Source organism: Callorhinus ursinus, unplaced genomic scaffold (genome assembly GCF_003265705.2).
Source record: "Callorhinus ursinus isolate GAN/ISIS: 27379988/994484 unplaced genomic scaffold, GSC_fseal_2.0 scaffold3, whole genome shotgun sequence".
NCBI lineage: Eukaryota > Metazoa > Chordata > Mammalia > Carnivora > Otariidae > Callorhinus > Callorhinus ursinus.
In genome coordinates, this window is record NW_027397065.1 from 30,110,370 (window position 1) to 30,134,071 (window position 23,702).

Genomic DNA, 23,702 nt, shown 5'->3' on the forward strand with positions numbered 1-23,702 from the left:
CAATGGAAGTGTTGTTTATACAATGAGGCAGGGGAGACACCTGACAGTGGAGTGATTCTTCTCCATGGTTCCTGGGGATGAGTCAGTCCTTTCTCAGAACCCCTACCTCTGAGACCCTCAGAGGCAAAGGCATGATATTGAAAAGTTGCCACATCCAGATTCAACCATGAGAAGGGAAGGGGCCTAAAATGAACACTTTGAGGTCGAGGGCCTGGGTGTGAATGCTGCCTCTGCTGTTTTTCTAGGTCTCGGACTTAGGGCAGGTGATTTAACCTCCCTGTGCCTCAGTTTTCTCATCTGTAAAATGGGCATGATAATAGTGGCCACCGCAGAGCTCTGAGAGTCTCGGGGAAGATTTAACCAGCTCTGGTCTGTGTTCTCCCATTTCAAGAAGGAGGCTGCAAGAGCTCAGGGGGATTAAGCTACTTGTCCACGGTCACATAGCCACAGATAGCAGAGCTGGGCTTCCAAATGACTCCAGGCTCGGTGCCCCCCACCCCCTCCACAAAGATGAGGAGTCCACCAGTCATTTTCGGCCATATTCTTATTATGAAACCCAGATTCTACTGAGGCGAGCAGAAAATAGTGGCAAAGCCTCTCTTGGTAGCATTCAGCTCACAGTGTATATTTGGTCTCCCGTGCGTCATGCCCTTCCAGCCCCGTCTCCTCTCATTTTCTCTGTTTGGTTACCTTCAGGAGGCTGAACGAGGTCTCATAAATTGGTGTGGATATGGCTGAAAAAAAAGGAAGAGAAAAAAAAAAAAACCAACAAAACAGCAACCACCACATGAGACGTTGTTTGGGAGGAGATGCATGTGATGAAAAGTCTGGTCCAGGTGTGGAGCAGCAACTGCGGGGAGAAGTAGCCAGGCTGGCAACACCCTGAGGAGCCCGTCACTCAGCCTGGCCGGCAGCGCAGAGATAGAGCCAAAGCATCTGGAGCCATGTGGACCCAGCACCTTTCTCTCCAGCCCTCCCTGGACACTGGGCCATCCCTCGCTCACCCCTGGGGTGGCATCTCCCTGGATGAGAGACGGAGCTTGAGGGAGGACAACAGATGGATTTTATTTTCACTCTAATTTTCTGGACTGAACTCTAGAAATGAAGGAGAACTGGCTCAAGTGGACCCAGAAACAGTGGATGGACTTGAACCCACACAGTGCTGGTGTGTTGGCATTTGAATCTTAACCCCAGGTCATGTCATTCCCCCTTTAAAGGGCGAAGATCTCCGGGGTGGCAGGAGAAGGGGGAGAACACAGCCGCCCCGCCCCCGCGCCCGGGCCAGACTAACGCAGACCCCACCTCCCAGTCCTTGGGCCCTTTGCCAGGCATGGTTAAGAGCCTGGAGTCTGGAAAGATATCAGGGTTGGAATCCTTGATCCCCCACTTAACAACTAAATCTAAGCCTCAGAGTCTCCATCTGTAAAAGGAAGGCGATAATAGCACCTACTCACCCAGTTGCAGCCGCTCAGGAATGGGTTCATGCATGCAGAGCTACTTCATGGTCCTAGACGCTCAAAAATAATCACAGTTCCCATTATTCACTTAACTTCTCTGCGGCTCATTTTCCTTATCTCTGAAATGGCGCTCATAACGTCTGCCCCCTCGGAGTTGTCCTAAGGCTTGGATGAGACAATAAGGAACGTGCAGATGCTTTGTAAACACAAAATTTCTCTTTGTTGACCAGGCTTATCTCCAGAAATCTCTCACGCCTGTGGGTGGTGTGAAAGCCCCTGGCACACAGTAGGTATTTAATTAAAAGGGCAACAGCAAGTTCTTGGCTGTGTCTGTTTGGGCCAGATAAACGGCAGGGCTCTGAATAGCTTTCTATAAACAGGCAAACTGGTTATTTCATGCAGAACAAATAAGCAAATGTCTCCGATTGTTTCTTCAGCAACAGCATTGAGGGCCTGAAATTATCCGGAGAATCACCCTGAGTCTCTGTTGCCCTTGGTTTGTGTTGACTGAGATGAAAGCCCCATCTACCTGGCGCAGGAAGAAAGGGCCGTCCCAGGGGCAGGGCTCCGGGCAGCTTGTGAGGGAAGCCAGGGCCGTCATGCACACCCCAGATACAGCTGGTGGCCAATCAGGAACTTGAAAGAGGCTTGTGTGGGCTGTTGGGGACATCGTCTGGTGCCATTGCTCTTTCAAAGGGACTCAGAGAGAGTGCCCCCTGGGGTGCCGACCTTCCGGGGGAGGGCGAAAAGTCACTTCTGGCCAGACCTGTGCCTGACCAGCAATACTTGCGCACCAAGGGCGCAGGTGTGGGGATGGAATGGGGTGCCGGAGTACCTCTGCCTCAGGTAACAAACATTATCTCCTGTCATTCCTCGCACTAAGCAGGGCTCTGGGCATAATAAAAACAGTGATAACAAACTAATTTTTATTGTTTGCCAGGCTCTGCGCTGAGCACTTTACAAACAGTAGTCCACTTAGTCTCCACAATCACCCCAAACGATGGTATGGCTGAGTGAGCTCTATGTTAAAGATGAGGAAACAAGCCCAGATGGACATCCTTCTCCTGCCCCAGTGCTTAGGTTCCAACCTCTGTGATCAAGGTGACTTTTCTGAGCACGGCATTCAAGGCCCTGCATACTCTCCCAGCCCTATTTGTATTTTCACAAAGGCTGTGTCTGCCCATCACTTGGCCGTTCCCACAAGCGCCCGGCTGGCTCTCTCCCATTTTGTGAGTTAGCTTTCCTTGTCTGGAATGCTCCCCGTGCTCCCCTACCACACCCATGGGTTCCAATTTGCCTTCAGGATTTTAGCCTGTGAGGGCACCTCTTAGAGGCCAGGCACTTCTACAAAACACCGCTGTGATTAGGCATTAATCATACTGATTTCAAGGCACAGGAGACTGAGGCTGATAATGGTACAGCAACTAACAACAAGGTCACAAAAGCTGGATCTGGAGCCCCATGTCTTCTCTACACCATGGTGTTTCTCCTGAGCTCAGGATCTCCTTCTCTGAGAAGCTGTCCTTGACCTCTCCTGTTGGATTAGGCACTGGAATGTGCCAGAGCCTGCCCTTATGGGCCTGCAAGAGCCAATTATTAAATTGTTGGGAATTTTGCAAGCCGGTTGTTAAACACAGCAATTATTAAGGATTAAATTATAAACACTTATAATTAAATAAATTATATTAAAAACAAAGGTCATAAATAGTCAAAACTCATCACTTCCTAATTATTTTATTACATTTTACTATTATCTCTGCTCTTAAGATTATTTACACCCGTCGCATCTGTGTGGTGGAAATTCTACATAATGGTGCGCTACTGTGCATCTCTCAGTGATGTCATATTGGCAGCTTGGAAAGCAGCACGGTTGGAGCATTTACACCACGGAAATTGGCAAACACTACCAATCGGGGCTTAGTTTCTTGTTGTGTTGATTGTCTAGACTTAAGGAAGTGATGGAGAAACTACCGATAATGCAGCTTAAAATTACAAGCCTGTCATGGCTGTAGCCTTACATTGTGAATAGCACCCCGCCCCCCTTCGAAGAAACATCCCTCCAGTATTTGAAAATTAGCAACCAATTTAGCAAAGAAAGTGCTTGCATCATGGACAAACAAGTAGGGTTCCAACATGATCCTTACTGTTTTGTTTTCATCCTAACTGTTAATGTCAATGAAAATAGGACTGCGCTCCAGAAATCAGTTGTTAAACTGAGCAGTCTTCCACTGATGGGGTGCCCCCCTCGGGGCCATCAGAGCCAGCTGTCTTTCCCTCCACAGTAGCCCTGCCCCAGAGCTCTGACACTTTCCACCCATGTCCACATCCTCCTTGCTCCTCTTGAGAGCAGGCGTTGAGTCTTTTTCTTTTCCTCGGTTCTTGGGATAGGAACTCCCTAACTGTTGAATAAATGAATGAGTGCATGTGTGACTGAATGAAACAAGAATGAGCCCTATCCCCCCAACCGATCCCCCTCAGGAAAAAACGCTTTTAAGGTATTCATGAACACATATTGTATTCCTCTAACTTACCATGCATTACTGAGTACCTACTATGTACCAGCTGTATTAATACTAACTCCCATTGTGATGAAGACCACCAAAATGGAAAGGATAAAAAATTTCCAAATTCAGCGGCACCTGGGTGGCTCAGTCGTTAAGCATCTCCCTTCGGCTCAGGTCATGATCCCAGGGTCCTGGGTTGGAGTCCCGCAAGGGGTTCTTTGCTCAGTGGGGAGCCTGCTTCTCCCTCTCCCACTCCCCCTGCTTGTGTTCCCTCTCTTGCTGTGTCTCTTTCTGTCAAATAAATAAATAAAATCTTTAAATTTTTTTTTTCCTAATTGAGGGACTTGTCTGTCTCATGTTCAAAACAGCGTCCAAATTCAATTATTACTTAAAAGAAAGCAAAGTCATCAACTCCATCATCTTCCCTCACCTGCAAGGACCCCAGATGAGTCTCAGGGACATTGTCATTCCATGGCTGAGGAACTAGAGGTAAAGAAGACCCCCGGTTGTGTTCTGATTCCCCTACAAATGTCTCTGAAAGCAGCCGTCCCTGATGACACAGGGGAGGTGATTTTCCAATGACAGAGGAAAGAGATGGCTGCTGTTGTCCGAGCCATCATGTCTAGGAGTGTCACCTTATGTCTGCTGAGGCCGAAAGAAGAAAGAACAGCTCAACATAACTTACAACACGAGACCCAGGGGATCAGAAGGCCCCACTAAAGGCCCCGGGTGACAGAGGCCTGCGGTGAACACTCCCTTCTCTCTTCCCCTTACTGCTTTCCTGTGACTCAAACTTCAAGACCATCTCAGCAGATAAACAGTGTAACCTGTTATCTCATTATAGTACTAATACAAAGATAGGTGGTCTTAAATTTACTAAGCTAATAATTAGTCACCAAATGAATACGAGAAAAGAAGTCATTAGCACGACAGTTGCCTGTGGAAAGTGTTTGCGTTCTTATTTGGGAGGGTGGGCACTTTCCCCTGGCTAAGTGGGCGTGATTCATCGCAGTAGCCTTGAGACCTCCCCCAACATAGGTCTTTTTTTCCTTGAAAAGAAGAGACAAGGAGGGGGGCAAGAATCAGTTGCTTCAACTTGGAAGTCAGCGCTCAAGGAGGCATTAGAAAAGTCTTTCTTGTGGCTCAGAGCCCTGATTACCACAATTAAAGTCCAAGGTGTGGTGCTATTTGCTCAGCATGCTCTGACACATGAAAGCAAATGATTCAGGCAAGGAAAATAATTATACATTAATTTGTGTTTGGCAACTGTGTTTTATTCCTTTGGCCCACAAAGCAAAGATAAAAGGTGACATTGTTGAAAGTGTTTTATCTGCTTTCAATGGGGTTGCCATGGGCTCCATTTGGAGACAGGCCTCTTTGGTCGGGCATTTTCCTGGCATTCTGGGGCAGCCTTTTGTGCTGTGTTGCTGCGGCAGGCCAGGAGGAGCAGAGGAAAGGTACAATAGTTGTTGCTTACTGTCCTGACCCCTTTGTTTGCAGGGTTCCCGTAGATTTGGCCAAGTGGAAAGAAAAGGCACCCTCTGCAGGGAGAGAGCTCCAGTCCCCATCCTGGGGGGATGTCATCCCGTATCATGGTATTGCATTTGGCCAGGGAATAAAGAGGCAGACCAGTCAGGACCACCAACCCAGCCAGCTGCGGAGGTAGGCAGGGGTGGGGTGGGGGGGTGGGGAGGGAGTGTGCTTATGAGTAAACTACACAGGCGGGCGGCTGGGCCAGGAAGAAATGCAGGGCCCATGTGGCCAAATAGTCCAGACGTTTACAAGGGAAGTAAGAAAATCTGAATTTTTAAAAATGAAATCTCTCAATGTTTGAATGTTGGCTTAATTTAAAGTAAAATAATGTCTTTAGGCTGCAGCTGGCCTCCAGTTTGAGGCTCTGATATGCAGCAGGGAGGTGAAACATTGGCATCTGGAGTCAGAAAGATCTAGGTTCTGAGTTCAGTTCCGTCCCTTACCAGCTGGGCGACTGTGGACAATTACTTAACCTCTCTGGGCCTTGATTTCCTGTTTGTAAAAAAGATTAACAATTCTACCCCTTCCAAGAGCTGGGCATGAGATGGGAAGATGCAAGCAAGGAACAAATTCTTTGTACAGCCCCTGGCCGACACTGAGCACTAAATAAATGTCAGTGATTATAACTATTTATAATTGAACCATAGGAGGGTGATTAAATGTCATTGTCCCTGGCTGGCTTGAGGTTGAATTGGATGTCTGGAATGTAGTAGCTACTCAACAGATAGTCAGATAATTGCTGAATGAAGGAATGAAGGAATGAATGGAGATGCCAGCTACAGGCCAGAATGAGCAACTCATGCACCATCTTCTCTTCTTGGCAATGCCCCTGGTATGTTTGTGCCAAAAGCTTAGCCTCCTTGGATTTCAACTTTTTCATTATAAAATGGACTGGATGTCCCTCTCTAGCCAGCTCCAAGGGATGCTTTCCTCCTTATTGACAGGATCTTCCGAGGACTCTCAGCAAAGTTTAGGGCTGACCAGCAAGGACTTGACAACCTGACTCTGGGAGGGGAGGCGGTCTTACCATTGGGAGGACTGGTCCTTCCATAGCTCTGCCCCACATCACTGTCTACACTTCCCTCTTCTGCTCTTTGTGCCAACAGGGTGAAGTGGAAGACAGGCTCCCTGGCCCTTGGCCTTGTGGTATAATTTCGTCATGCGGAGCCCGGCTGGAGATTGAGGGAAAGAGAGAAAGGAGGTGGCAGTACTTATTCTCCACACCCCTGCCCCATTTTGCTGCAGGGGGGCCTTTCTACATAACTCTCTCTCCAGGTTCCAGGACCCGCTGCCTCCCCTCATCCTTTTGGTGTCAGGGCATAGCTACCCCAGTATTGCACTTCACCTTGCCACACCTTTGATTCTGATTGATCCTCAGGGGCTCAGGTGAGTGTGCCCGCTATTTCCTGCTGGGATCTTAGAGCTGTAACAGGAAATGCTCTTGCTCTTCACCATCCAATCCATGAGAAATGACGAAGGTCTCCAAGTGCCGCATCAGAGACCCTGATCTTGGCTGTCAGACAGCGGGCTGCAGCTCAAACGTCTGTAGGCTGCTTACTGGCTCTGTGAACTTGGACAAGTCCGATGTGTGGGGTGAGATCCCCCCACTGTCTTCCAGTGCATCAGTGGCACTGAGTTGGGGCGTCTGGGCAGCCCCACACCATTTTGACCCGCCATGGCTGCTCAGGGAGGCTCTTCTATGCCTTCTGCTACCTCGTTTTTTCTTCTTTCCACTCATTTTTTTTCCTACTTACAGGCAAGATGTTTTATTTTCCTTCCTTCCTTCCTTCCTTCCTTCCTTCCTTCCTTCCTTCCTTCCTTCCTTCCTTCCTTCCTTCTTTCTTTTCTTTCTTTCTTTCTTTCTTTCTTTCTTTCTTTCTTTCTTTCTTTCTTTCTTTCTTTCTTTCTTTCTTTCTTTTCTTTCTTTCTTTCTCTTTTTCTTTCTTATTTTTAAAGTAGGCTCCATGCCCAGCACGGAAGCCAATGCAGGGCCTGAAATCATGACCCTGAGATCAAGACCCGAGCCGAGATCAACAGTCAGACACTTAACGCACTGAACCACTCTAGCGCCTTTATTTTATTTTATGTTTTTAACTGTTTTACTTTTGTTAGACTGTGCCTAAGGAAAATTGCTCCCAATGATGGAGTGTCTAGCAGCTCAAAGACAGTCTTTCGAACCTCCCAACAATCACAAATGGCTATTGTGATAGAAGGACATTATAGCTCTGAAGCATTGTAAGGTAAAAGTTGAATGTTGTTAAAATCATTCTTGAAAAATCCTTTAAAAACTAAAAAAAAAAATCACCCCTCAATTTTGATATACCTGGTTTGGGATTTATATATTACATATATAATGTATACAACAATATGCGGTATATTAAGGACTAGATATGCAAAATTCATTTTACAGTGTTTTCCATTAAAGAAAGAGAGAGAGAAAAAGCACATATAGTTGATTTTGTAGGAATCCAAGACACCTAAGTTACAGCCATACTGATTTTGTGGATGAAGACATTGAGGCTCAGGGAGGTCAAGCAATTTGTCTAAGGGCACACAGCAAATAACTGACAAAATTCAAATCCAGGTGTATCTGACTCCAAAATCTATGTTTGTTTGTTTTCCTCATGCCATAATGTCTGGATTTATGTGAGCTGGAATAAACAAGCAGAGAAACAGAAACTCAAAGCCAGCATCACCAAAAACTAAAAATAGTTTTAAATACTGGGTCTGTTGGGACGCCTGGGTGGCTCAGTCGGTGAAGTGTCTGTCTTTGGCTCAGGTCTGGGATCGAGCCCTACATTGTGCTCCCTGCTCAGCGGGGAGCCTACTTCTCCCTCTCCCTCTGCCACTCCCCCTGCTTGTGCTCACTCTCTCTCTCAAATAAATAAATAAATAAATAAATAAATAAATAACTACTGGGTCTGCTGCCTTTTTTCACTCTGGTCCTTGGCTGTGTGGAGCCCTCGCCCCTCTGAGTGGTGAGACCCGGCACCCTGAGCCCGGTCTGGAGGGTGCTCACGCTGACTCCTTCCTGCCGGCCCAGGAAAGGCAGTGGGAGCAGGGGATGGAGACTCCACTGCTTGGCAAGCAAGGTCGAGGTTTGTTTTGTTTTTTTCTTTTGGCCACTGATGAATGGTGATAATTGTTGGGAGATTAATTTAAGATTCTCAGACGAAGGATACTACCAAAGTGCCAGGCACAGAGAAGGGGGAGGCGGGGCGGGGGGGAAGGGCCCCGACAAGCCAGGCATTCTCCCCGAGGCTCCAGTGCTGACTCAGGCCCTGACCTTGGGCAAGTCATTTAACTTCTTTATGTCGATTTTCCTCATCTGTAAAATCAGCCTAATGATGGCTTCTTTTCCAAACCACTTTGATTCTCAGATGAAAGCTTCCATAAAAGTGCATAGGATTGCTATTAATTGGGCCATTATTATTTTTATTATTAAATAGATTAAGTCCACTAAACTTTAACTATGTTTTGACTTCCACCTGATGGGCAGGATGAGCAGTTAACTATCAGATGACAGGCTTCTCTGATGTGGCCCTTTGCAGGGAGGCCCGCAGACAGGCATTTCCTTCAACAAGGTCACCCTCGCCTGGGCAGGCCGGTCTGTACTGGGCGTGCTTGGCTACGGCTACCTCTGCTTCCATCTTTAGATTAAATGTGTCCAACCAAGTGGAGGTAATGTTCTCAGGCACTGGAAAGAACTGGAGACGGAAACACCTGGGTTCTTGGCCTCGGCTGTGTGATTTTATTGGCAAATCAGGGAAACCCTTTGCACATCAGCTTCTGTAGTTGGATAATGGGAACCAACGTCATCCCACCCACCGTGAGGGCAGGCTCACGAGAGAGCGCCGGGCTGGTGTCAATGCTGTTATCAGACCCATCATGGCCATCATCTTGTCTGCGACAAGAACTCAGGGGAGGAGGGTCATCCTTGAGCTCACAGCCCACTTCTACTGCTGCTGGAAGACACAGACAATAATATCTTCCTTCCAGGATTATGAGAATTAAATAATTCGGATGAATCCCTAACCTGGTGCCGGGCTCAAAGCTTATGCTCACCTGACTGACAGGTATTACTATCACTCAGTAAGCACTTGGTGAATAGGAAATGCGAATTTTTCCCTTAATTTAAGGGGCAACGAACATCTTTCTAGATTTATGAGGCATACACCTTTCACAAAAATAAAAATAGCTCTTCTTTTTTTTTTCTTAAGATTTATTTATTTTAGAGAGAGAGAGAGAGGGTGAGTGGGAGAGAATCTCAAGCAGACTCCCTGCTGAGCACAGAGCCTGGACGTGGGGCCCGATCTCATGACCCCGAGAGATCATGACCTGAGCCAAAACCAGGAGTTGGATGCTTAACTGACTGAGCCACGCAGGCACCCCAGCTCTACTTTCTTTCTCACACAGCAATTGAAATTGTGCAAGTAGCCCACACCCAATGAGAAGATAGCCCAGTAAGTACGAAGGACGAATCCACATTGCCCAGAGTTCTCCTACCTGGGGTACCTACTGGGAAGCCTTGACGGTGTGTGTGTCTTCCACCTTTGGACACTTTGGTCCCTCACCATACTTGTTAGGTAATGTTGCAGATTGTAAGGTCAAAAAGGGAACATTTAGTGGCAAAAAGCCCTGGTTTCTAAGGGCCACTGAGTGTCTGTGCCATGTGTTCCTCGGTGCTGAGTTTTCCCCTTTAGACTATGAAGACATTTGACCGAGTTTCTACAAGTGGGGAGCATGGACACATTTGAATTTCTTTTTTTTTAATTGAAGTATAGTCGACGCACAATTTTCCATTAGTTTCAGGTGTACAGTGTAGTGATTTGGCAAACGTTTTAATTTTCTAATCACTAGTTCTAGTTATTTATTAGAAGTACGTGAACTAGAACAGATGCCTATATTAGAAAATCTACAGCCAGCAAATCAAATCCATGATCTCCTGAATATATATTGAAAGGCATACATCAGAATTAGAAAGTGAGCTGATTTAGAGCAAACCGTAAGTAAACAGCAGTGCAGATGGCATTCAGATACGGCAGGCCATCTCTGAGTGGCTGGCAATGACCTCGAGTGGGAAACGCTGGACCAGATGATCTCTAGATTATTCCCAGCTCTACGATTCTCTGAAGGGACTGGTGGCCCTGTCCACCTGGCTCTGACGACACTCATAACTGACCCAAGTTTTTCACCAGATGGTTCATGTTGTCCAAAACTTTCTCTCTGCACCGTGGTTGGGACCTGCCCTTCCTGCCTCATAGTGGCCAATCCGTGCTTGGGGCAAGAGTGAATGAGAATGGTCCAGGAAGCCTTTTCAAACTCTTTCAGATCCTGTAGGCATTTACGGAGCACCTGCTGTGTGCCAGTTATGTGCCAGGTACTTTCTCATGACCTGTCTCTTTTAATCCTAGGGCAACCCTGTGAAATCTTCCCTGCACCCTTGTCGTCAGCGGGGCCTTCTGCCAGGCATGTCATTACTAGAGCTCATTTAATCTTCAGTGAAATGGAGATAAAGAAATCTGCCTTGTGCCCCTCTCTGGATTAGCATCAGGATGAAAAGAGATTGCATATGTAAAGTATCTTGGAAAATAGGAGGTCCTATGCAAAGAGAAAGAAAAGAAAAAGAAGAAGACCTCCAGAAACCTCTTTCCCTCTCCCTCCTTCACTCTTTAACAAAATTCATTTTGTGTCGTTCGATTATGACCTAAGATGTCATTTAAATTGTCAGAAGTCTCATTTCTACATGTGCAAATTCCAATTTGTCACATTCCCGCTCAGATTCAATCCCTGGTTCCTTCTATGACCAATCAGTAGGTGGCTAAATTCTAAGCCCTGGGGTCTGATAAGCCTGAGTTGGAGCTCCATCTCTGTCCCTCAGGGGCAGTGCATTCTCAGGCAAGCTGCTAGAACCCTGTGGCTCTCTCCCTCCCCTGAGGGAAACTGGAGGATGATAGGAGTCATGGGGAAGATGCAATGAGCTGAAACAGCTAAAGCAGTGGGCATAGTGCCGGACTCACAGCTTCAATAATGTGTGCAGTCTATAGTATTATCTGCTTTATGAGCCATGATTATTATTCCCACTTAAGAGATGGAGAAACTGAGGCTCAGAGAGGTGAAACCACTTGTCAGGGCTGCACAACTAGGAAGCAGGGCTGCATAACTAGGAAGAGATTTGAAGCACTTCAATGATGCCTGTCCCTGGGAAGGGAGGAGGTGTTCTTGAGGGAGAGAAGGAGGGAGGGGAGGTGGTTCTGAACAGGATCATGTATAATCATCTCTGTCTTTTGTACAGTGCTTTCTGATTTCAATGGCCTTTTCATTCATTATCTCATAAAGTGTGGTCACTGCCAAACCTGGATTACACTCGAGGCTCCTCATTCCAGAGTCTTAATTCTTCCTAAGACATCAGTTTCATAATTTGCAGCCTGAAAATCAGGGCGCATCATCTGACCCAACATTTAGGCATCATCTGACAGTAGATATTGCAGAGTTTCTGAAATTAGACTGTCCTGGAAAACTTGTTTGATTTCGTTTCTGCGCAGAAATATTTCATCTGCTTGTATATCATCCCCACGCATGTCCCCTTGAGCCCGCCAGTGAGTTCTCAGCCGACCATCTGTGCTGATTTGTGATCCCCACTGTCTTTAGGGGGTCGTAGCCACAACTGGTGCCCTGGGCACCTGCTGCTAGGCACAGCAGAGAGGCGGGACGACAAGGCCAGGGAGTGAGACCTGACACGTAGATCTCTGTGCACACGGGCCACGGGTGTATGCCTCGGCACCTCCACGAAAACCTGGGCTGGAACCCTGCACCTCTGCTCGCCAGCTGGTCTTGCACCACTCAGCTTTTCTGAGCCCGAGTTTCTTTACCAGTGAGATTGACTGTATCTTCAAGGGTTTCTGTGAAGATGAAATGAGTAATCCATGTAAAAAAAATTTAGCTCGCTCAGCTAATAGTAATAGTAAGGGCTCAATGGGTAGTCACAATGATCACTTGAGCTTCCCCTGCGGTGGGGAGGTGGACTCCTTTGTTGATGCCCAGGCTGAAATCCAGTCGGATCCTGTCTGTGGCTATTTCCTGGGCTCTGTGAATTTTCCCCAACTCCTCCATGAGTTCCTGCAGCAGCAAAACCTGAAAACGGCCATCTGCATAGATCCCCGTGGGATTTTCCTCATGATTACTACCTCATTTTCTTGTTTTCAAGGTACACATTACCTTTTTTCAATTTTTGAATGTGTCTGAAATCAGAACAGGTCTTAAAATCTATGGGTGCATTTAACATAGCAGTAAATCTTTTCCTCCAGAAAAGCCGTTGAATCATCCGTAGCAACTCAGACTGAGCAAAAATATGAAGCTCCCATTTCTGGATCGCTTCCCACCGTGAGTTTGTTGGATGTGGGAGTGGGGCACTCAGAACTCTTGGGTTGCTCTGGGGCCAGGAACCCTTGGCGGACAGAGCCTTCCGGGAATGAGCCAGTGCCACAGCGCCCTCTGGTGTCCAGCTCCACTTCTCTTCCTCCCAGTGGAGGAAGCTGCGAGCTGTGGGGGAGATCTCATGCCTGTCTTATACAAAACAGTGCGGGGACGAGACAGACCGTCCATGAGCCCATAACTCAGCAACCACAACCCAGATGGTGAATCCGGCCCAGGTGTGACTCCTCTCCAGAAGGTCCAGGGGACCCCTCCCAGCTTTCTTTTAGCTCTTTCTGAGTCCCAGGGTCTCTGGTCTGCCCTGTGCCTGCCAGGGGTGGGGAGAGTAGGGATGCCAGGTCCCTTTGAGAGAAGAGAAGGGAAGCAGAGGGACATTTCCAGGACCCCAGTACTGCCCCATGGCCATTCCTGCAGTTTGATGTCCAGCTGTTTGACAGCAGTTGGCCCCAGTCAAGTGGGTTCTGCTTTTGCTTCAAGGGCCATGATTGGGCATCCAGCCCCCGACATTGGTCAGACTCCCCTTCCTGAATTTGCTAGTTAGGTCTCATAACTGATCACTGGAGGGAAGTAGCATGCCTGACCACCCACCCTGACCCAGGATGGAATGGTAATCAAGGGGTCAGAAGAAAATGGGAAGGGACTTCCAGCTTCAGCCACTCCAACAGAACCAAGCCCACGCAATGCTCAGCAAAATTTGCCAGCAAGATCATAAATAGTTAACATTTAGAATAGTTCACCATGTACTTTGACAATCTACCTGTTGCCTCTATGGGCTTACTATACAAGAAAGACCCCCCAACCTGAACAACATCTCCAGAGGATTTTTCATGTTTTAAGGCAATGGTTCTCAAACAGCAGTTTCCTGGTTAACAGCATTAGCATCCTCTGGCAGCTTTCTAGAACTTTCTAGAAATACAAATTCTTGATGCTCCCCCCACTACCAATGAATCACGAACTTCGGGGATAGAGTCCACCTGTCTGTGTTTTCTCAAGCCTTCCGGGTAAGTCTGATTGTATGCTGGAGTCTGAGAACCACTTTGAGGGAGAATGGAGGGAGGACCCATTATGAGCCCTATACCTTGCTTGACACTTTCTTGTGTATGTTTATGTTGGTCCGGTCAGTTTGGAATGGTCTGAAGTGATGCTGAGCTTAAAAGTGGAAGATTTCTCAAACAGCTTTCTAAGTATCCTCGCATAAAAAGTCACCATTTTGGTTAAAATGAGTCCCCAGAATTTGTGACACACATCCTATGTAAACATAAAGACATACCAAGTAAATGATAAAGGAGGCTCTTGGAGTTGCTGCCAATTTGAATTATATATACTTGCCTCTGTCCATTTTTGGACCAGAAAAAGTTGACCATACCTGTTTAAGAAAAGTTGTTCTGAGTTTGCAGCATCTTTTTTTCCTCCAATTTCTCCCTTTCCACCAGGTTTGCTGACTTCAGAGGATTGCTTTGTATAATTTTGACACAATGCAAGTGACAAATACCAACAGTCATACCTCTAGAAGGGAAGCTGATTGTGGTACTCCCCAGCTGGAAACATCAGTGGCTCCTCTCTGTTTGCAGGAAAGGTCCATTTGCTGTAGCGTGGTTTTCAAGGTTCAAGGTCTGCACAAGTTGGTCCTTAGCCCGCCTTGCCAGGCCTGGTTCCTATACTCTCCCTCACAGATTTCTCTGTTGAAGTCCAGTCAAACTATCCACTCTGCTCCAAACACTCTGCCTCTGTTCCGTGCTTCTCCACTGTCCCTTAATTCACAGTTCCCTGCCCAACTCCGTGAGCTCCTCTCCATCCACCAAAGGCCCAGCCCAGACACCAGTTTGTCTATGAGCTCTTTCTAACTCCCCCAGACAGGGTTAGCCCCAACTTCCTCCCCATTCGAGGCACTGAATACACAAACACTGACTTTCAGTCAAGTATCATGTTGGAGTATACAATTCCTTATCTGCATGTCTGTCTTTCCCCTAAAACTGTGTTCTCCTCTTTAATAGCTAGGGCCTTCTGTTATTCACTATGATCAGTGCCTGGCACATAATAAATGCTGGATAAAACTTTGTGAATGAATGACCGACTGATGAGCCCAAAGTAAGGGGAGACTCAGAAGGAGGTGTTTAATGGCAGAGCTCCCCAACAGGACAAGTCACCTGCTAGTAGCCCCACATTAGTTGCACATCCAAGGCCCAGGCTGGAGGAACGGCCTCCAGACCTTGCGCACATCACCACTCCCATCCCGATGCGAACTTCGAAGAGGGGCCTCCCTCCGTTCTCACTGCCAGTGAGTCACTGTGCTTTACAAGAGCTATTGCTGGGGGGACTCCATTGGTCTAGGAATGGTGGGAGGGCAGAAAGAATGTTGAAGACCATTGTTTCAGGTTTTTGTTTAGACTAAAGAGGTGTAAGAATGTAGGCTATTTGCCTACCTAATAGTCACCAGAAACTCATTCGTGACAAGGTTCTGATACCAGCTAGTGGGTTTCCCCTGCCAACTTTTTTCTTCACGCGGCATGGTGCTCACTTGGCAACATGATCATCAAAGGATATCCTTTCCAAGAAAATTGCTTTAGCCAAAATATGAAGGGCACATGAATCCAATGAAAATCTTTCATTTTTAGGGACTTGTATCTCATCGGGGTTTGTTGGATTTTCCTTTGTTTTTCCTCCTAAGGCAGTATTTCTTTTTGTTTTCATCTTGCTTACGTAGGTGGTTGACGACATACCCAGGAGGCTGACTGAATTTATAAAACTGATTCACGTCTGTAGTTAGGAGTCCCTAAAATGAAAGTCTTCTCAGTTTGCTTCTGTAAAATGCAGAAGCCTTCGTCGGGCTGTAGTAGCTCGAGTGCCAGCTACTTATATTTTCCAGGAATACATCAAAATCCAGAGGATTCAGAGATGATTCAAATCAGTGAAGCATAACTAGGCACTCTTTATTACGCACTCACTTTGTGCCAAGAACTTTCAAAACGTGAGCTTATTTAATCCTCACAGCAACCCTGTGGGGTAAGTATTTTTAATCCTCACTTTGTAGACATGGAACCTGAAGTTCAGAGAGGTTAAGTAACTTGCATAAACTCACACGGCTACAAAGTTGCAGACGTGGATTTCTCTGTAGAGCTATTTGACTCCAAAGCCGTATTTCCTAATCATTATGAAGTTGTCCAGGTACAGCCCATAGTGACTGAACCCATAAACACTGTGTGAAGGCCCAGCCAGACCCCGGCTCCAGGCTGTCATTGCTACTTCTTCCAATTTTTCCATAGAAATGGGGAAGCCTGCTTTTTTGGCACATAATAAATGCTCAATAAACCATTTAAAACTCCACACAGGCGCATGTGACCCTTCTGGTCCATGGGGTCCCTGTGGGAGCAGCTGAGGTCTTTGGTGTGACTGCTTCTCAGTTCAACCCCCTACTCAGTCCTTCTCCTTCCGTCTCTGAGGGCACCGACTTTGAGAGCACTTCCCAGTAAAATTAGGTACTTGATTCTCTATCCCTCAGGCTGTTTCTCTGGAACTTAACCTGTTGCACAAAAGAAGGTTAAAAAAAAAAAAATCTGAACATCTGAGCATTTTACCCCAAAGAAAGAGTTAAAGATCTCCATGATTGGGTCAGACTGGCTTTACTGGATTAAAGAAAATTTACTTCTTCTCTCTTCCTCCTCTTGTGCGCATTGATGTTCAGCGAAGTGAGGCTCACGAGGAAGTTCCAATCGTCATGGATAAAGAAGCTACAGACATACATGCACGTGTGTATACGTGAGCAACTCTGCTCCCTCTGCTTTTAAAACAGTCTTAATCTGAAATGGCTGTGAGCAGTGGTGTGCTGGTAAATGACAAAGGGCTGTGGGTGGGGGGAAGAAGCCCTGATGTATAGCGGAGCCAATTTCCATGGTGCAAATACTCCCACCGTGGCTGATTTCAAGACACCTACGTGAGGTCACTGAATGCTGGTTGGGAAGAGATGCTTGCGGTCAGCTCTGTGGAGTGAGTCAGCTCCAGGACCCCTCTGGTCGTGAATTCCCTACTAGTGGGCAGCAGCTTCAGCCCTTGGCCACGTGATACAACTCAATTCAACAGGCATTCCCTGAGTACCTGCTATGCTCGGGGTGCGGTGCTCCTTCCCATGAGACACTCAGAGAAGACGAGGCTCCACTACACAGCTACATAGAAACTTCACAGGGATTCTGCAGAGCAAACACCTGCCCTGGGGGAAAGTTGGAGAAGACCATTGCCCTTTATCTCCTTTGCTCCTGGGACCTACACATTCCAGAGACAGTCACATCCATGGTCCCTGGTCCTGGATCTCTGCCTCCTTCATCTTTCACTCATAATAACCTTCTCTGGGTACTGTAAGCACAAATGCCTGTGGGACACAGTTGAAACACTTTAGAATTTCTGGATGATGTTATCTCCCTCCAAAGAGGATTCCTATTGCTTCTGGAAGGCCAAGTGGGGGGCGAATCACATCTTCGCATTCGGGAATTGAGCTTTCGTGAGGCTGGCTCTCAGTCCTTGGGAGGCTTGGTCTATTTTTGTTTGCCCTTCCTCCTGGGATATCACCCTTCAGGGATGCCACCTGAGAGTCCTGGGCATTCACCAAGGCCTCTGCTCCTTAATGGGTCTTGAGTTCCATTTTTTATTCTCCCACAGCCATGAGACTTTGCTCCGGTCCCCCCCCACCCCTTTTGGGGAAGGGCACGACCAAATGCTGGACTCACTTCTCTGTACTTTCCTGGCCGCCTTGCCAGCCCCCAAAATCACCTTTTGGTTTCCTAGCCTGTGAGTCTTCCAGAAGCTCCACTCAGCTTCTGTGCCTCCCCCTTGCCACTGTCCCTGGGGCTCCTCAGCCTCCCGGACTGCACAGCCTGAGGACGGGCGGAAGGCGTGAGTGCCTCGGCCGCCTTCTGAAGCGTTGTCCTTCTCTCTGGGAAAGCAGACCGTCCGGCCCTGGCAGCCTAGGTTGCTCCTCAGGGTCACCCCACGGCCAGTTTTGTAAGCCCACCTCTCCTCAGGGTGGGAGGCTGGGGCTGAGAGGAGCCAGTCCATGACAGCTAGAAGTGGAAGATAGAACCCCCGACTTTTAAGGGTTGGCAACAGGTCTAGTTTTTAAAAATATATTGTGTGATCCAACTCTTAAGAGCCAAACAAAACACAGCCTTAGGCCAGTTTTGGCCCGCAGGCTGCCAATTTGTGACCTCCGGCACACTGGAATGCGGGCAAATGAGAGCTACGCTGTACGAAGGCCTCCGCTCGGCTCTGTCTCGGGTTTGCAGAGTAAGTGGGCTCTGAGGGGCAGAGCACGCCGGGCGACCTTTGGCCAGCCACCAGGGGACGGGCACTGCATCTGCCTTTTCCTTTTGCTCCCCTACCCCCACCCCGCTCCAAACTGGTTTCCCATTCTTGGCTTCCTAAAAGGGGAAGGCGGTCCTGCAAGGTCTGTGGAAAAAGCACTGGGCCTGGAGTCAGACGGATGTGGGTTTGAATCCCGACTCTGCCACCAATCTGTTGTATACCTTCGTGTAAGTCACTGAACCTACTTTTGAGTCTAAGTTTCTCTGAATGGTATATTCTCCTCATAGGATTCCGCTGTGGGGATGAAACGAGATAGCGGTGTGACTGCGGTGGGTGTGCGGCAGATACTCAGTATGTGTCCTTTTGAAGCCGGCTTCCACCTCCCCTGGAACCCTCTTCACCCTGGCCTCCCTTCCCCCAGCCCCTGTTCAGACCTGCAGGGCCTTTGATCTGCTGTGTCTTTCAACCCCGGGTCCTTTGGTCTTTCCAAACGGAGACAGAGAGACAGTGCTTGTCTACTCCCCACACTCCTTCACTATGATCTATCTACCCGAGGAGCCAGCAAGCTCCCGCCCATCGGCCGGCAGAGCAGCATCACGTCACCCTGGGCTGTGAGATTTATTTCTGGGAAGACTGCCGCTTCGGGGGAGAGGGGAGGTTGAAGAATCATTTCCACATAAAGCTTAAAAAAAAAAAAATAAAGAGGAAATAATAGAGTCATCCAGTGTCACTCTGGACTCAACACTTTTCTCCACTTTCTCCAACTTTGGAGGAAAGAGAACATACAGATAGATTTGTTCATCGGTGAAGGCTTCTAGATGTCACAAGTACAAGGAAATCCTGGCTGTCGAGCTGTTCCAGTTACACAGTGCGGGCCGTAGATTTTTGTTGTCCCTGCTGTTGTAGTTGTTTTAAGCAAACAAAGCACAGTGAAGTAGGTGAGAAAGGGTTGAGACCTGCCCCCCTCACCCTTTCTTCTGGGGTTCAGCAGCTCCCGAAAGCAAAGAACTGTAAAATATTTTAGAAACACTTTCCATCCCACTCCAACCGTTGAGTGATTTTGGAAATACTGTGAAAGTGAATACTCTACGTGCCTCAAGCAGAGCCAAAGAACCAGCCAGAATATGAGGAAACAGTGAGCCGAGGGGAGAGGAAGAAGCGCACAGAAGACCAGGAACGTGCCTAATTCAAGGGCACTGGGCGATGGCTGAGGGCTTCCTTTGACCCCCGTTACTAGCATCCAGAGTTCTAGATTATGATTCCACATGGTGCTTAAAGGCAAAAACAAAAGGGGGGAAAAAATCAAAGATTCTTTTGAAAGCCTCTTTAGAGGCTTTAGAGCCTTCACTTTAGAGAAGAGCTTGTTAATTTGGTAGAAGGTGAACCTACTGTTCCCCGGGTACTGTTAAAAACTGCTTGAATGTTCGCGAAAGCCGGGGGAGGTCAGCGTGACTTATCCTGCGTCTGGTGGTAGCAGTGTCTGAATTCAAACTCAGCTCTCTCCTTTGCTCCCTCTGCAGTCTCTGCCTGGCTGGAAGAAATCACTTCTTCAAAAAGGTGCTTCGTGCGAGCGTGTCTAGATCCAAAAGCTCACACGTAGCTGTGTGTGCAAATTCTCTTTGAGCTTTCATCGGGGAGAATTATATAATAATATCATATGATTTTGCAAGAAGTTCAGCAGGGCTGTTTCAAAGGCTGTCAGCCAAGACACTGTTCAGACAGGGAGGCGTCAGAGCTCTGCCACTACAAAGTGGATGTTAATTACCTAAAACAATGTGTGTAATTGGCAAAGAAAAAACAGGACCTGCTCTCTCAGCCCCAACTACTCATCTATTACAGCGCCAACTGCACAGTTATTTAGCCCGGAGGAGTCATAATTAGCCGGTTTGCAAATTAATAAGACCTTAAAAAAAAAAAGGAAAAAGGCTACAAGGGGAAAAGAATGGTGGGAAACTTTATATCTCTGATTCTCCAGGAATATATTTAGCCTGCAATTACCTCATTAAGTGTCCAAACTTCACTTAATATATGCTGTATACATTCCGCCCGATTGGGGAGGCTGGGCATGGCCCAGAGCCGGAGGGGCGAGCAGTAAGAGGAGATCCGGAAGAGCAGCGTATCGGCCTGTTTCTATCTGAAACCCGAATTGCTTGTCTGGTTTAAGTTTGCGAATGCTAATAGCCGTGCTTAATTACGCCAGGGAAATTAAAACATACCCAGGTGAACCAAATGCTAGATCATGCTGGTTCTTAAAAAGCCAGGGACTGGGCGTGACTCAGTCTTGGTAACAATGGATAATGCCAAACCTGGGACGCTGTAATTAGCTCTTTAATCCTATTGGCCTTTAATAACAAAATGGACTTAATGAATGGGTAGTCGGTTTTGTTTGGTGGAGGATGCTTTCTCTCCCAATAATGAAAAACTTTTTTCTTCTTCTTTCTGTTTTTCCTGTTGGCAAAGGACGTTTTAAGATGAAAGAAGACTCAGCTAGCTGGAGGACGTGTGTTGTAGCATGCTTAACCAATTCATGGAATTACTTCAGATCCTCTCGGTTCCAACTTATGAGTTTCCACATACAGGGTACAACCATGACTACTATTATAATAAATAAATTGCAATGACCATTAATTCAGCATTCACTGTCTCGGGCATACAAATTATTTTAATCTCTGTATCAACTTTGCAAAGGGGGTATTATGAATTCCATATTAAAGACGAAGAATTTGAAGCTCGGAGGGACTTTGAAGTTTGCTCTGGATCATAAGTGCGAGAGGATTTGAATCTAGGCAACCTGCCCTCAGAGTCCTTTGCTCCATGCTCCCTGACCACAGGAGTCTCTTGTGAGGATTAAGGTTCAGTCTACGTACGGGCCAAAGAGTCACAGTCAAGTTCTCTGAGCTTATTTTGCTGTGATCCGTTGACCTCAGGAGGTCAGTCTTGAAGCCTTCAGCCTAGTGAATGCAGCTTCGGCCCCCCAACAACGTCTCCAGTTTTCCAAAGAATGCGACCCTGATTTACTGGCTGACTCCTGACAATCTACCAACAGAACTTCATTAATTGAGCTTATAACTTGCACTTGGGTAAAATGAAAATCCTAGGCGAATGGACCAAGTAGAACCTATGAGTCACCAGGAAGAATGGGTGTGAAGGGGCAAGGTGGGCCCTGGGAAAGAGGCACTGTCAACGAAGGAAAGGGCTGGAAGCAGGGACGTGGAGATGCTTCAGACCAGCGCTGGCCCCTTGATCATTTTACGGAGGGTCAGCTAGTGCAGCAAGGGAGGACCCCCAATGTCAAATCACAAGTGGTCGTGCTGGACTGGATGGAAAGGGGGAAGATAAGGGTGTGGTTTCTCCGTCAGCTCCATAGGCCGGTTTCTGTCAGTTTTGCTCAATGAGCTAACACCAGCACCCAAAACAATGCCTGGTACGTGGCAGATGCTCCAAAATACGGGCCCAGTGAATGACTACGTGAGTGAGTGAACGAACGCTCTCCTCTCCTCTCATGAAACACCAAGTATCGGTGATTGACATATTGAAGCCTCTTATGCTTTTGTACACGCGAGTTTTCTATCAGGAGTGCCTTTCCCATTTTTTTTTAAACAATTCTTATTCTTGTAAATTCTTACTTAGCCTTCAGAACTAACCCCAGCATTGGCTCCATAGCCTGCAATGACCCCCTGGGAAAAGTAATTGCTCCTTCTCTGTTCTCTTAGAACTCTGCACATCCATCCCTTTCCTGGGAATAGTGCCCCCCCCTTTTTTTGTAATAATCCTTTTAGACATCTGCTTCTATCACAGGAAATGGATGCAGAAAATGGGTGAAATGACTATTAGTTCAATTGAATGGAAATGCATCAAACCTAGTACCTACCAACTAGACTGTGAACTCCTAGAGGAAAGGGTTATGAAATAATTAAGGAAAGTATCCAGGCTTTTCAGTGAGAATGCTGTCAGCTGCGAGTAATGATGATCTTGTCCCCAAGCTGCCTTAACCCATGAGGATAATTAATATTCTTCAAAAAGAGAAGCCCTGCCAGACAGAGGGCAAGCCTTGGGGCTGACTGATTCAGTGGCTTAATGCTATCACCAAGTCTCTGGTTCTCCCTGTTTCTCTGTTCCACCATCCTCATCACTGTCTTGAACCTCAGACTGATAGCAAAATGACTGTAGCACTAAGTCTCGTATGCAAATGTGACAACATTTCCCAGGAAGACAAAGGACTGCTTCCTTCCAAAGGACTTTCTCTTAGGAATCAAGAACATTTCCCAGCAGTGCCTTACCAGACTGCCACTCGCAGCTTGTCACATAACCTTCCCTTGTCCAGTTGCCTGTAAGTAAAGTGGAATCATTCTTGGACCTATCAGCCCCAAACCAGATGACAGAGGTAGAATCAGCTCTCCCTGACTTACATGGCTGCATGGGTTATACAGATACTTGGACACAGTTGGGGTTCTAGAAAGGAAGAAGGAAACTGGATGCGGGGCAGACAACCTTAAATGGGCAACCCATTTACAGGGTGTCTGGCAGAGGGTCGGGGCTCAATGAATGTGGAAGGAAATAAAGGGTCAGTAAGACCCGAGAGCGCACTGTAGACAAAATTCTGATGTAAAAGTTGGAGGCAATTTTGTCTCTGTTTCAGGGGATGCCAGCATGTGGATTTTCCAATCAACCAGAGATTAGCTGCCTAACTGGTGAGGTAGGTATTGGTTCAGTCACTTGACAAGGTCACATGGCTTGTACTTTTCTTAGATTCAGCCCACCTCCAGTGACACAGGGTGGGGCCTGTCAGGTTACAAGACAGAGATCCAAAGAGATCAAATGATGTGCCCAAGGCAATACCGCTCCAACACATCCACTCCTAACATTGCATTTTCTTCAACCTTTTATTATAGGGAATAGGTGAGGTTTCTTTTTAAACATAATCACAGACACCCTTATAGTATTACTCTGTAATTGTTGTGAGATGAAAAAATATATATTAACAGTTGACATCAGAATTTTTCTTAAGAAATAAACTGCTTTTCTTGAGAAAAATGCATTTAATTGTGCGCGCACACACACATGCACACACACATCCTGTCTGCTTTGCATTAGACATAAGCAGGAATTTGGGAGTGGTGGGAGACAGGAAGAAAAGGAGAAAGGGGGAAGTCAGAAATGGAGGTGAAATTTTTAAGAACAGAGATGTATTCACTTTTAAGATATGGTAAGTGCTTAGATGAAATTACTGTTCTGTATCCTCAAAACCTTCATTAAAATCTTTTGTACACACAGAGCTATTGTGTGTCTAGATGGGGATAAATTTTAAGACCCGGGGCAAAAGACTTCGAACAGGGGAAGAAGAAAAGTGTACACCACTTTCCGCACTGATGAAGGATGTCAAATGCAGTCCTTAATTACTTTTATTTTTAGGTCTTTGGCTCCACAAGATAAAAGGAGTTCCCTCTTTCCCTAAGGAAGGAGTTGACCCTGGAACATCCTG

At 47.0% G+C, this 23,702-nt stretch overlaps 1 long non-coding RNA gene across 1 annotated transcript in view; it reads right to left on the bottom strand.

Annotated features, from left to right (window-relative positions):
* Window positions 1-543: 543 nt before the first annotated feature.
* The window catches only part of LOC112819850 (uncharacterized), a 41,269-nt gene continuing 18,110 nt past the window's right edge, over window positions 544-23,702 (bottom strand). Inside the window, exons 2-3 of the long non-coding RNA XR_003206985.2 lie at window positions 1,455-1,622; window positions 544-734 (exon numbers count right to left, since the gene is read on the bottom strand). This is a non-coding gene — a long non-coding RNA (uncharacterized lncRNA). The remainder of the gene's footprint in view (window positions 735-1,454; window positions 1,623-23,702) is intronic.